General features: G+C 39.0%; 1 protein-coding gene across 6 annotated transcripts in view; it reads right to left on the reverse strand.

The window, feature by feature from the left end:
• CSNK1G1 (casein kinase 1 gamma 1) overlaps positions 1-9397 on the reverse strand; it is a 163207-nt gene extending 153810 nt beyond the window's left edge. For 4 of the 6 annotated variants that reach the window (XM_045540906.1, XM_045540909.1, XM_045540910.1 and 1 more), the window contains exon 1: positions 9141-9320. The gene's annotated coding sequence lies outside the window, so the exon portion shown is untranslated. Of the gene's footprint in view, positions 1-9140 lie in introns of all 6 variants that reach the window. The other 2 variants (XM_045540907.1, XM_045540905.1) reach the window with 1 other exon arrangement.
• Between the last annotated feature and the right edge of the window lie 5746 nt (positions 9398-15143).

The raw sequence follows: 15143 nt of genomic DNA on the forward strand, positions 1-15143 counted from the left end.
AGTACCCATAGTAGTTCTTCCTACTCATACTCAGTCTTTGCCAGCTCAAGCTTCTGGATAGTTTCAACATGTGTAATAGGAAGAAGCAAACACTAGAGAGAGTAGTCAAAAAATCTGTATAGCTGAAACCCTGCACAACAATAAAAGCAAGTGGTAAAAGCTCTTATCTTTAGTAACAGTTCAAAAATTCTGAATTTAGATCTCCCGTCAAGCCCCTTTACCACCTGCAACTGTCACAGGATGGCACCACATTTAGCTCACACTTCCTAATGCTCTAATACATATATCAAACAAAGAATTAAGCACTTGTCAATTAACACCTAATAACCTAATATCAACCTTTTTGAAAGGGAAAACCAGACTCTAAACAATACTTCTAATTATATCCGCAAATGTTAGGAAAACCTCATTTTTAAAAACCATTCCCACAAACTATTTCATTCGTTTTAATTTCTTTAAAAATATTCCTTATTAACATTTGCAAAAACAAAAATTTTTTACAAAACAATTGGTCATCCATGGGCAAAAATAGGAGTATAGACATAATGCTTATTTATACTTTTCACCAAAACTGACTTAAAATGGATCTTAGACCTAAATGTAAAATGCAAATCTCTAAAAATTCTCAAAGATAACACAGGAGAAAATCTAGGTGACCTTGGGTTTGGCAATGAGTTTTTAGATATAACACCAAAAGTATCATCCGTGAAAGAAAAAATTGGCAAGTTGTACTTTATTAAAATTTAAAACTTTTGGGCCCAGCGTGGTGGCTCACGCCTGTAATCATAGCACTTTGGGAGGCTGTGGAGGGAGGATCACTTGAGACAAGGAGTGTGAGGTTACAGTGAGCTATGATGAGGCTGCTGCACTCTAGCCAGGTTAAGAGCAAGACCCTGTCTCAAAAAACAAAAACAAAAACAAAAACTTTTGCACTATGAAAGACACTGTTAAGAAAATAAAGAGACAAGCAATAGACTGGAAGAAAATATCTGCAAAAAAAAAAATAAATAAAATATCTGAAAAAGGATTTGTGGCCAGCAGCAGTGACTTATGCTTGTAATACCAGCACTTTGGAAGGCTGAAGCGGGAGGATCACTTGAGGCCAGAAGTTTGAGACTAGCCTGGGTAACATAGTGAAACCCTATTTCTGCACAGAATAAAATAAAAATCAGCCAAGCGTGGTGGCATGCACCTGTAGTCTCAGCTACTCAGGAGGCTGAGGCAGTATGATCGCTTGAGACGAGGATTTCCAGGTTATAGTGAGCTATGATTGCACCAGCGCAGCCTGGGAAAAAGAATGAGACCCTGTCTCTAAAAAAAGAAGAATTTTAAAGAATTTGTATCCAAAATATACAGTGACCACTGAAAGCTCAACAATAAGAAAACAAACAACTCAATTTAAAAATGGGCAAAAAACCCTCACCAAACAGACACCTCACTGAAGAAGATACATACATGGCAAATAAGCATATAAAAAGATGCCCAAAACTATATATCATGAAAGAACTGCAAATTGAAACAACAATGACATACATACATATTAATGGCTAAAATATAAAAAAATGAAAAGAAATACAAAAAAATTACAATACCAAATGCTGGTGAGTATGTGGATCAAAAGGAACTCTCATTCATGCTGGTGGGAATGCAAAACGGTACAGACACTTCAGAAAACAGTTTGGCAGCTTCTTACCAAATTAAACAGTCTTACCACATTATCTAGCAATTATACTCCTAGGTATTTACCTAAAGGAGTTGAAAACTTAACATCCATAGAAAAGACTGCACATGTATTTTCATACTAGCTTTATTCATAATAGTCAACAACTGAAGCAACCAAGATGTCCTTCAAAAGGTGAAGGGATAAACACAACTGTGATAAATCCATACAATAGAAAATTATTCAACAATAAAAAGAAATAAGCTATCAAGCCACAAAAAGACATGGAAGGACCTTAAATGCATATTGTTAAGTAAAAGAAACCAGTCTTAAAATGCTATATATCATGATTCCAACTATATGACATTTTGGAAAAGGCAAAACTATAAAGACAGTAAAAAGGTCAGTGGCTACCAGTGATTTGGCAAGGACAGGAGAGATGAATACGAAAAGTACACAGGATTTTTAGGGTAGTAGAACTATTCTGTATGAAACTGTAATGGTAGATACATGTCATTATGCACTTGCCAAAACCCATAGAATGTACAACACAAACAGTGAACTCTAATGTAAACTATGGACTAGAGTTAATAATGTATCAATATTGGTTCATTAATTACAACAAATGTACCACACTGATGCAAGATGTTAGTAACAGAGAAAACTGTGGAAGGGAGGAGAGCATATGGAATTCTATATACTATCTTCTCAATTATTCTGTAAACCTAAAACTATTCTAAAAAAATAAATTTTTAAATTTTTTTTGTTTTTTTTGGATTTCTTGGGGTGTTTCATTTTGTCCTGCTTTTGCTTTTGAGACAGGGTCTCACTCTGTCACCCAGGTTAGAGTATAGTGGCGTGATCACAGCTCACTGCAACCTCAAAACTTCTGGGGGCTCAAGTGATCCTCCTGCCTTAGCCTCTAAAGTAGCTGGGACTACAGGTGCATACCACCATACCAGGCTAATTTTTTTTTTTTTTTAATTTTTGGAAAGATAGGGTCTCACTATGTTGCCTAGGCTGGTCTCAAAATCCTGGCCTTAAACAATCCTCCCACCCTACCTTCCCCAAATGCTGGGATTACAGCAGTGAACCACAACACCCAGTCAAAAAAAAAATTTTTTTTTTTTTTGGAGACAGATTCTTGCTCTGTTGCCAGGGCTAGAGTGCCATGGCATCAGCCTAGCTCACAGCAACATCAAATACCTCGGCTTAAGCAATCCTTCTGCCTTAACCTCCCAAGTAGCTGGTTGTCCAGCTAATTTCTTTCTATTTTTAATAGAGATGGGGGTCTCGCTCTTGCTCAGGCTAATCTCGAACTCCTGACCTTGAGCAATCCTCCCGCCTCAGCCTCCCAGAGTCCTAGGATTACAGGCGTGAGCCTCTGCACCCAGCCCAAAATTTTAATTAAAAAAAAAAAAAAACACACAATAGGGCATACACAATGTCAAAGAGTAGATATTGCCACTGTAGATTACAGATATTCTAGCAAAGCGAAAATAAAATGAAGAGATTTTAATCCCCTTGCCTTTTTCCCCCGGCACTGGTTATTTCTCTGCTCATTGGCACCGCCTTCAGAGAATGACCTCTAGGAAATGGAAAAGAACTCCAGCGGGGAAGCTGTTTGATTACACCTGTGGTTAGCAATTTATCCTAAAGAAGCTAAAGAGATCTGGTGATTATAATGAACACTCAACCACCCCACCCCCAAAATTTTTTTTCACATTATTCATTATGGCCAACAGACAAATTGAAGTGTGCTTTAAAACATGTCAAGAAAGATGTAAACATATGGTACTTTCATTCAGAGGCCCAAAAGTCCTCAATGCCTCAATGTCCCTTATTCACTAGGCTAAGGAGTTAGAATGCACAAGCAACAGAAATCAACGTGAGTCCAATGGTATTGTTCCCTGGAAAACTAATGTGGCATTTTGATGGAGATACCAAGCAGTAGCACTTCGCCAGGCTTCCTCAGCACCCAGGTTTACCCTCTTTGGTGGCAAGGGCAATGGCTACCTGTCCATCCACATTCTCTGTCGAAAGCAAAATCAAAGAGAATATCCTTTTTTCTAGTATGTCCATACCTCCATTATAATGAGTGAAAGATCATGAAAGAACAATTCTGATCAGGTACAGTGGCTCACACCTGTAATCCAAGCACTTTGGGAGGATGAAGTGGGAGGATCGCTTAAGGCCAGGAGTTTGAGACCAGCCTGGGCAACAGTGAGACCCCTATCTCTACAAAAAATTAAAAAATTAGCTGGCCATGGTGGCCTGAGCCTGTAGTCCCAGGTAGTGGGGAGGCTGAGGCAGGAGAATCACATGAGGCCCATGGTTTGAGGTTGCAGTGAGCTATGATCACACCACTGCACTGTAGCCTGGGCAACAAAATGAGACCCTGCCTACACACACACACACACACACACACACACACACACACACACACACAAGAACAATTTCCATCCCAGGCATCCCAGACCCTGCTATAACTAACTACACTGCCCACTTTGAGCTGGGGATAGTCCATCTGTCTTCCTACCCCACCAGAACATTCCTGCTGCAGACAAAACATGGCTCTCTTCTATCCAGATAGCTCTCTCTTTACGCCATTTCTGGGATACCACACTAGAGCTACTTGACAATTTCTCAAAGATGGCAGCGTCTTACTGGTCCATGCTAAGTTATAAGTTATGGTCTTTACAGTTCAGTATACCCAAAAGCCTGTTCTCAGGATTTATTAATATCCAAAATGAAAGTGCCAGGTATGTGCATACATTAAATAAAAACTAAGCAACAGGCATAGAGGTAAGGCAAAACTCATTACTGAAAGACTAAATTTAAGTGGGCTTACCACTAAATTAAAAATCCTCTGCAGAAGCTTCTCTTCTGGTTTTAAGACATCAAGTAGGCCAGGCTCGGTGGCTCACGCCTATAATCCTAGCACTCTGCGAGGCTGAAGCGAGCGTATTGTTTGCACTCAGGAGTTCGAGACCAGCCTGAGCAAGAGCGAGACCCCATCTCTACTAAAAATAGAAAGAAATTATATGGACAGCTAAAAATATATATAGAAAAATTAGCCCAGTGTGGTGGCACACTCCTGCAGTCCCAGCTACTTGGGAGGCTGACACAGGAGGATTGCTTGAGCCCAGGAGTTTGAGGCTGCTGTGAGCTAGGCTGACGCCATGGCACTCTAGCCCAGGTAACAGAGTAAGACTCTGTCTCAAAGAAAAAAAAAAAAAAAAGACATCAAGTAAATAAACATTTATCCTAACATCACCATATCCATTTTTTTAGCAACTTCCACCAGCAAGTATACTATGTTAAATAATGACAAAAACAGTTTATCAGGTGAATGGTGACAATTAAAGACCCATGAAGCTACCTAACATTCAGAGAGTTTGAAAAAACTTAACAATTACCTCTAACCAATTGTCTGTCATCGTCCTATGTAACTGAATATAAAAATGCAGGTTCTTTAGTTACATGTTCACTGATAGAGCTAACATTATATAACCTAAATCTACCAAGGATTTTTATTTTTGAAAATAATCTGATGAATACAAAGCCATAAAACATAAAACGGGTGGGGAAAGAAGAAATCTGAAACAGATGGCATCTAATTTTTTCTCCTGAGTCCATCTTGAACACAATCCCAATAATGTCAAAATCCAATTTAGCTCTCCAAATAAGTAATCTCCAAAACTCAAAATGGTAATTCTGAAGTAAATTCATTCTTTTTTTTCTCCCAGCTTCTCAAAGGTTCTATATTAGGCAGAAATGAGTAGAGACAAGTTAGATGTTAAAAAGAGAAAAACTATCATTACACAAATTCAAAACTTCTTTCAGGAAAATCTACTTTCACTTATCTAAACCCATTGAAGCACTTTCTATGAAGACTGGTAATATTAAAATCTGTCTGTGACATCAGCCTTTTCTTCCTGATATAATGATTATATATCCTTATTACAGACTAAATCACATCTCCATAAAAGAAATATGCTTTAAAATAAAAACAAGCTCTGGAAGAATACTCATTTGGTTTGAGTAAAAAGAAAGTATTGCCTTTTTGTGCCCTTCCTTTTGCTGTAACAATGGGTCCAATCATCAACTGTGGCGTACGTATCATGCTCTGTAAACTTATATGTTGCTCTTGCTCTCTAATCCTACCTTTCTCTCAATAAATCTCATTTTCATGCCTGCCTTAAAAAAAAAAAAAAAAAAAAAAACAGGCAAGCATTGCCTGGACATTTTTTAACATTTCCACAGTAACCCTTTCACTACTGATCTGACAGTACAAATAAAATCAACTGTACTTTGTTCATTATATGATTCTAGTGTGTGTGTGTGTGTGTGTGTGTGTGTGTGTGTGTGTGTGTGTAAACATTCCCAATCTTGCCTAAAACTTCCTGAGGTCATCCAAGTAATAGATATTAAAGAAAGGTTTAGTCATTTTTAGATTTCCTGACAAGCAAATTCCATAACTGACAACTGCAAAGATCCTTGGAATGGCCACATACTTTGAGTGGAAGAGGTCATCAAGAAAAGAATCATTACCAACAGTCTATTTGTTGCATATAATTTAGACAGAACTTTTAACTCCAGCAGCTAGTATCCTATCCCTTATATCATAATTAGTGGATTACTGAAGTTTTATGAGAAGATGGGGGAAAATGTGAGCTTCTGATAGCTTTACCAAAGCAAGATAATATGATTTCAACTTTAAGATTTAAAGATGATGAAAAATGATAAAAGAAAACATAGCAAAAAGCTTAGCTATTTAAAGATTTTATTCCAGTGGACTTAGATGGAGTAAAAAATAAAGAAAGAAAGAAAGAAAGAAAGAAAGATGTTACACTCTCAGAAGAGCTATTTAGAAAGCTGAATAACCTTAACAAAAAGCTACAATTGTAGCAAATATAATTTCAATTCTGTATAAAAGAGATATGGGAAAGAAATACGTTAGAAAATTTCTCTCAAATTTACATAAAACCTATAAACCTCCCTAAAAAGGTCATACTGAATTACAAACTTTGTATTCACACACACACACACACAAATTATTAAAGCAAGTTATTTGATTTTTGTCCTTTAAGTATAAAGTACATTTTAAAATTAAAATTACTACCTACAAGTTCCATCAAAAAAGTAAACTATATGGCCAGGCGTGGAGGCTCACACCTGTAATCCTAGCACCCTGGGAGGCTGAGGCGGGAGGATTGCTTGAGCTCAAGAGTTCAGGGACCAGCCTGAGCAAGACTGAGATCCCATCTCTACTAAAAATAGAAAAATTAGCTGGGCACTGTGGTACACGCCTGTCATCCCAGCTACCTGGAGCAGCAGAATGGGACTCTATCTCAAAAAAAGAAAAGAAAAGAAAAGAAAAAAGTAAACTATGTTAGCTAAATATCTGACATATAATAGGTTACATATAACTATATTATTTTAAATCCACAAAATAAATGAATATGAAGACTTCATGTTTCTTGCATTTATTTCTATATTCTGATGATGAGTGATTTAAAGGCAGAAATTTTATTTTCATTTACTTTACAGAATATTATATATATAAGAATTCTATAAGTTTTGTTAATAGTCTAAATCTAATTGAACTGAGTGATTCTACTGATGTTGATATTGTTTTGTTTTTTTGTTTTTTTTTAGATACAGAGTCCCACTCTGTCACCCAGGCTGGAGTGCAGTGGCCTGATCATAGTTCACTGAAACCTCAAACGCCTGGGCTCAAGCTATCGTCCTGCCTCAATCTTTCAAAGTGCCAGGACTATAGGCATGAGCCAAGGAGCCCAGCTTGATGTTGATTTTAATCTTAAGATTACAATTACTTTCTATTTTACACCTCATTTTAATTCTCTTTAAAGAGCTTTGTGATGTTAATTAAGATATGCATGTGTCACTTTTCAAATGTATTTCACACTCCATACCGTATACACCAGTATGGTGTATCTGAGAAAAACTTATGAAATATATTCTGGTCATTAAATTTCATACTACTTATGATCAATTTCTAGAAGTCACTGAAAGTCCTATTGTATACATAAGTTTTGTAACATTATCCAGTTCCCTTCCTATCTCAAACCTCATCCCACAAAACTGGGCTACCTTGACTATGCACAATTAATGATAACAATTCACTTTGCAATTCAAAGGTGCTTCCACTTAAAATGGACTGTTACTTAAGCACATCCACTCCCCTTTTAATACAGGTACGAATTTTACCTCATTTTACTTATGAAGAAACGGAAGCTCTGGTGGGTTCCATGACTCACCCAAGGTCAAAAACTAGCACTGGCACGCACACAGTCTGGGTTCAATCCCAGATTTATATACCACAAAGCCAATACCTCCACTTGACCACAATTATCTCCTTAAAAGATTAAGAGACAGGCTCAACAGTTGACAATCTTGTCTCTCTGAATGTTCACATATCTATTCGGAGACATCTATCATTACACAGTACCTACAATTCAGTCATTGAAACATAAATGAAGAGGATCCTTCTATTTCATTTAAACTAGGGCAGTTTTACTGGCAGATAAGAAAGCGGTTGGAAAAGGCTTGTCGCAACACGTCTTGCCTAGACCTCTATATCTATACGGTTTCCCTAGTCTACTTTTTTTTTTTTTTTACGAACATGCACATCTACTCTACAAGACTATGCCTGACTATCCTATAGTTAGGTGCTTTTCATAATTGAACTTTTTAAGATAATTTATACCAGATTTAATATCTGGCTGGTAGACTGAGTTGAATACGCCATTCAGGCACTTTCCAAACATCTGAAGTATCATTTAGAGACAACAAACCCAGTTACATCTTGGTTTTTTTTACGCAGTGATGCCTGCCCACTTGGGGTACACTGCTCTTAAAGGACGTGGGAGCGAGGGAGCAGTAAAGGAAGAAGTGGGGGAAGCGCACGGAAGTTGGGTGGAGGGAGGTCTTATTACCCACTCTTCTGCCCCAGCTTTGCCAAGGGCGGCTCCCCGCGGTGCCCAACCGACTCAGAGCCCCCCACAACCGCCGAAGCCCGGCTCTATCTCAGAGGAGGGGGTAGGGAAACGGAGCAACGGTAGCATGGGATTGCCCCAGCCACACTGCCGAATCCATGCCCTCATTTTGGCTCTAGAGGATGCTCTCCTTTCAGAATGAGCCCCCCAGGTGGCAAACTCCCAGTGCACACTAGCCGAAGTCTCCTGCCTCTGAAGAGGCGCCTCCTCCGCTTGCCTCTACTCCGCCACCCGAAACTCTCCGCCAGCGGTGTTTCCCCAGCCCCTCCATTCCGCCCCCGCAAACCTCCACAAACACACACGCCGGCCTGCGCCCCACCCGGGATCCCAGCGTCCCCCGCCTGAACCCAGGGAACCCCCCCCCTCGCCCAATTCCTCCTCAGACACACACACACACACACACACACACACAACCCTGACTCCAGCCTCCCGGATCCCGTCGAAGCCGTAACAAGTACCTGATCCAGCCGTGCTCCGGGGCTCAAATGGAGCGGGCGCGGTCCCCTCCTGGAGGCGCCGAGTGCTTCTCTACCCACCCACAGCGGTGGCTTCTCTCTTTCCCAAGAGCGGGAGGGAGGAGAGAAAGCAGAGGGGAGGGGTAAGGAAAGGAGCCGAGGGGCGGCAGCAGCCGAACCGGAATCACTAGTACTGGCCCCGCCCTCTCCCTGGAGCCGTAGCTGACCCTGGCGCTCTGATAGGACAAACCTAGAGGAGGCAGGGAGAAATTGATACCACCACTTCCGGGTTATCCCCTTTGCTGCCCCTCCTTAGCAACCGCGTGGGGTTGCTAAGCGGAAGTGCCTTCAAAGACACCCACCCCCACTTCTGGGACTACCAGGAGTATCTTGGGAGCGTTGTGCTCTCCTTTGGCAAAGCTGTCTTACTTTCTACTCTTGGTCGTAGACTCGGCACACGCTTCGCTTCCAAAGGCACGAAGCCCATCTGGCTTTTCCCTTCAGCTGTACTCCTCCACCAACCCCCACCACTGTATACACCTACTCCCTCTGGCCCCTTCAGTCCGTGGTAGACCCAGTGGTTCTCCCTAAGGCTCCTCTCTCCGGTCCCTCGCGGGAGTTATTTTCTGGCGGTTTAGCAAGCATCTCCCTCTTGTGGATTTTGAATTGTGTTTCAGCTAGATTTTTAAAATCTCTTTCAATGCCGTGAAAGCTTTTTCAAGTACTTCATTCTCCTGTGACAGCCCCTCATGCTCAATGGTGAGTTTTGTATTCACCTATCTACTGTAAGGATTGCACGTTTGTGTGTGGCCTGGAATTAACCTAGTTAAATGGAAGTGGCAAAAAAGATTCGATGTAAGTCAACTAGAGTTATTTTAATCCTTAAAACAGAAAGCAAAGAAAAAGGTCTTGGGAAGGAAAAATATCTAATCCTTCCCTCAAACTTTCAAACCTACACTGTCGACAAGAAAAATGTCAATAAAGAGACCTCATTTATTTTTGTGTCAGGGTGATTTGGGGTTTGAAAATATTGGGAAAACTATTGCTTGGGGTAAAAGCCAACAATACTCTTTTTAGAAGAATAACCTATATCATTATTCAGAGAAATGCTGTTGGGCATTCAGAGAAAAATGAGTAAAAATCTTCGCTGGGTTTTCCAGTCTTGAATAGGTCTGCTTAAAAGTACTCAAGCGTAAGAGTAGCTCCTGAGTTTGTTTTCTATTCCGTGGGAGTGAATATGCATGCAACTACAAGCTTCAGTTTTACTGGTCATGATAACCTCTTAGTCACCGATATTGGACTGCTGTCCACCTCAGCTGTGGCATAGAGGAAATGAGCTTTGGTAACTTAAAAGAAACACCAGGTCTATTGGTTTCCTGTGTGCATGAGACAGCATTAAATTGATTCACCATAGTCGGTCACTTCAGCAAAACCTTTAGGAAATCACTTCAGGCTCAACTGTGTCAATAGTAGGCTAGGTCTAAAATATTTCCTCCCCTGCCATTGACATTGGAGTATGAGAGAATATACACACACAATTCAAATGGAATCTGAGCACATCCACTAATTAATTGTTCTTTAAAAAAAACCTGGGAGAAAGTGACAAGTGATAAACCTGCTACCATGACAAAATAGAACGTGGTATTTCAATTGCCAACAGGTTTAAATACCAAAAATTTTTAAGTTAGAAAAATAAATAAAATTATGAGCCCAATGAGCAACAAGTTATCTAAAACTGTGACAGATTTGGGTGGCTCTAAAAAAATTAAAATGATTATGGTAAATAAATGTGTTGTATAGAAAGAAAAGTTTTATTGAGTAAAATTAAGAGTTACAGGCCGGGTGTGGTGGCTCTTGCCTGTAATCCTAGCACTCTGGGAGGCTGAGGAGGTAGGATCACTTGAGGCCAGGAGTTCCAGACCAGCTTGAGCAGACCCCATCTCAGTAAGACCCCGTCTCTACCAGAAACAGAAAAAATTAGCTGGGTGTGGTGGCGGCATGTGCGTGTAGTCCCAGCTACTTGGGAGGCTGAGGCAGGACTGCTTGAGCCCAGGAATTTGAGGCTGCAGTGAGCTATGATGATGCAACTGCAATCTACCTGGGGTGACAGAGGGAGATTCTAAAGTTACAATTAAACGGGACAGTTTAAGCCAATATAGAAATGCAGAATTTCTATGCATCATTCATTTTATCCACTGCCTGAAGAAAAATTATTATTATTATTTTTTTTTTTTGAGAGAGAGTCTCGCTGTGTTGCCCGGGCTAGAGTGCCGTGGCGTCAGCCTAGCTCACAGCAACCTCAAACTCCTGGGCTTAAGCGATCCTACTACCTCAGCCTCCCAAGTAGCTGGGACTACAGGCATGTGCCACCATGCCCGGCTAATTTTTTCTATATATATTTTTAGTTGTCCAGATAATTTATTTCTATTTTTAGTAGAGACGGGGTCTCGCTCAGGCTGGTCTCGAACTCCTGACCTCAAGCGATCCACCCGCCTCGGCCTCCCAGAGGCTAGAATTACAGGCGTGAGCCACCGCGCCCGGCCTAAGAAAAATTATTTTTAAGCAGCATTCCGTTATGTCCTCTCTTCCTACCTTTTTTTTTTTTTAATTTCAGAATATTACAGGGGGGTACCAACATTTAGGTTACATATATTGCCTTTGCACTGCCCAAGTGAGAGCTATAAGCATGCACATCCCCCGATAGTGCGTACTGCACCCATTAGGTGCCAATTTACCCATCCCCCTTACCTTTTTTTTTTTTTTAATTCTGTCATTTTTGTATAGATGTATGAATAACTGTCTTGACTCCTAAGTGGTCACATGTCCTCTATAATTCTACCACTTTTAACATACTCATTGCTTGGAGACCGCTAAAGATAGTACAATCCCCACCTAAAACTAGGTATGTGAGTTTAACTACACTTTTAGTATTTTGTGAGCAATACTAGAGAAATCTATATTCTTAATTTGAACTATAACTAAGACAATGCTCTCAGATCTAGGCTAGATCTCAAATAGCCTTCATAAGTCAGTACAGTACCTTTATCCTGTAGTTGAAGATGGGACCTCCAGCCATTTCTCCCAGGCTCATGAAAGCTTTTCAAATTTTTTAACTTGCCCCTTGCAATCAGTTTTTAAAGAATTAGCATATTTTTGGGAAATACAATACTGTTATTCATTAATTGATATATAAATATTATTAGAGTTCCATTGACATCTCCAAATATAAAAAGATTCCAAAATTAGAATCTAACAGTTAATGAATGAATTCTTGGGGTCAGTATGAAAAAATTTAGCCAAATTTACAATTTATGTGCCTAAACAATATACAATCCAAAAGACATAGCACCTTACACAAGGGACTCAGAGAAACTCACTTAGGATACACGTGACATAAACAATAGAATGTTAAGCCTTAGGAAGAAAACACTAAAGATAAAACAGCTATCTTTAAATAATTGAAGGTTGTCATGTGGAAGGAATAACTTGTTCTATCTATGTTATTTCAAGGATAGAACCAAGAATAGGAGGAGGGGAATTTAAAAAATCCAAAAAAAAATTAAATTTTTTAACTCATAACATTTTTCACAGTTAGAGTTGCCAACTAATAGAACAGTCTACCTAATAAAGTTGTAATTGACTTGGGTTGAACAAGATGACTAATAAGATTCCTCCCAGTTTTTATTGAATGAAGATCTCTCTCTCCCAACTCTATATGCTATTCTCAAAGGCAAAAGACACCATTATAACAATGTTAGCTGGACCAAGGTCAAGCTGAACCTGCAATTTTTCTGAAAGTGAGTTAGCCCTCAGGATTCTAAGCCCAGTGGAATTTGTAAATGGTATATATATGAGAAAGGTTTTGTTTAGGCTTTAATTTTATTTTATTTTTTTTATTTTTATTTTTTTTTTTTTTGAGACAGAGTCTCACTTTGTTGCCCGGGCTAGAGTGAGTGCCGTGGCATCAGCCTAGCTCACAGCAACCTCAGACTCCTGGGCTTAAGCGATCCTACTGCCTCAGCCTCCCGAGTAGCTGGGACTACAGGCATGAGCCACCATGCCCGGCTAATTTTTTTTTTGTATATATATATTTTTAGTTGGCCAGATAATTTCTTTCTATTTTAGTAGAGACGGGGGTCTCACTCTTGCTCAGGCTGGTCTCGAACTCCTGACCTCGAGCGATCCACCCGCCTCGGCCTCCCAGAGCTAGGATTACAGGCGTGAGCCACCGCGCCCGGCCTAGGCTTTAATTTTAATTTCTTTTTCTTTTTCTGTTTTTTTTTTTTTTTTTTTTTTTTTTTTCCTTTTTTGAGACAGAGTCTCCCTCTGTTTCCTGGGCTAGAGTACCCTGGTGTCAGCCTAGCTCACAGCAACCTTAATCTCCTGGGCTCAAGTGATCCTCCTGCCTCTCAGTCTCCCAAGTATCTGGGACTATAGGCATGTGCCACCGCACTCAGCTAATTTTTTCTATTTGTAGTTGTCTGGCTAATTTCTTTTTAAATTAGTAGGCAAGGGGTCTCGCTGTTGCTGAGGCTTGTCCAAACTCCTGAGCTCAAGAGATCCTCCCACCTCGGCCTCCCAGAGTGCTAGGATTACAGATGGGCATGAGCCACCACACCCAGCCAAGGCTTTAATTTCTTTAATTCCTTATTTTTTTTTAAATATGGAGAGGAATGAGGGAAAAATGATAAGTTTTTGTCAACTTTTACATAGCTCTTTGAGCACTCTTTATAATTTTCTCTATAGTATTTGCTCTTCCTTTGTAAAACTATGCAAACACAAAATACATATGATCCTCACAATTCTCTAGCATTCAAAAATTCCAGAGAAGTAGTTTTAATCATTATTTGGGCAGGAGTAACACTAGCATTAATGTGAATAATTCATTTAAAGAGGAAAACCAGACAAACTTTGTGAAGAAGGGTACAAAATTAAAAACTTAATTATTTTTAATGGGTAAATTTTACTTTTTAATTCAGTTTCAATGGAAACAAGAGGTCTATAATTCCCTTATGTTTAGAAAAGCTACGTTGCCATGCTACATTTTTTAAAGCTTTGAAAAGGAAACATTACATAGAACCTCTGCCTAATAAAAATGAGACATCAAATATTGTATACTTGAAAAGACTATAGGTCCTTTAAGATTCAAATGTTTTACAAACAATTATATATCAAAATTAGACCTCATTGGGCACACTACCATAAAGTTTCTCTGTCAGTGAAAAATAACAAATCAAGTTTCAAACCCATTAAAACTCAACTTTAATACATTTAGCTTAAGTTACTCCTTAAAAAGAAGGCTAATTAACAAAGAAGTACTTGGGATTAAAAAAAAAATTCTGCTCCCAATCCAGTAATATTCTGTTAAAAGCAAAGCAAAAAAATATAATCTACAATCATCAGAACTCAAAAAGTTTTGAAACTGATAAAATCAGGTCAATGCACTGATTTGTGTTTGGAAGGAATAAAATAGAAATAACTGGTAGGACATAATCTTAGAAAGCATACAAATAGTGTATTGTAAAAATAAGTATTCCTTTATTATAAACAAATTTCAGGAAAACATGCCTGTTAAAACATGGCTAATTTTGACAACAGGTTGTCAGCAAACAGTGTGATTAGGAAGCAAGAATATCAGTTAACAAGTAATATCATACCCACTTCTTCAGTCATACCACTGGTTGTCATGGAAAATGTAATGGTAGCTCTAAGGACTTTAGACATAGCTCTAGGTTTATGGTATGATTTGCCTTTCATGTTTTATTGATTTCCAACTTTAAAAGAATAGGCACAAAGGATAATATTTTATAATATTGAATCATATGCACATCCTAGGAAAATTCTTCTCTTTTAATGTAGTCTATGGAATCTTCCTTTCTGATTCTATGCTAGTATTTTATCTTTTTGTTATTGTAATTGTAAAAGTTTTTATTATCAACTGTTTATATAACCCCTCAAGACCAAATTATCATTAAATTTTTCTAAAGAAAAAATATCCATCCAAAT

Source organism: Lemur catta, chromosome 1 (assembly GCF_020740605.2).
Source record: "Lemur catta isolate mLemCat1 chromosome 1, mLemCat1.pri, whole genome shotgun sequence".
Taxonomy (NCBI): domain Eukaryota; kingdom Metazoa; phylum Chordata; class Mammalia; order Primates; family Lemuridae; genus Lemur; species Lemur catta.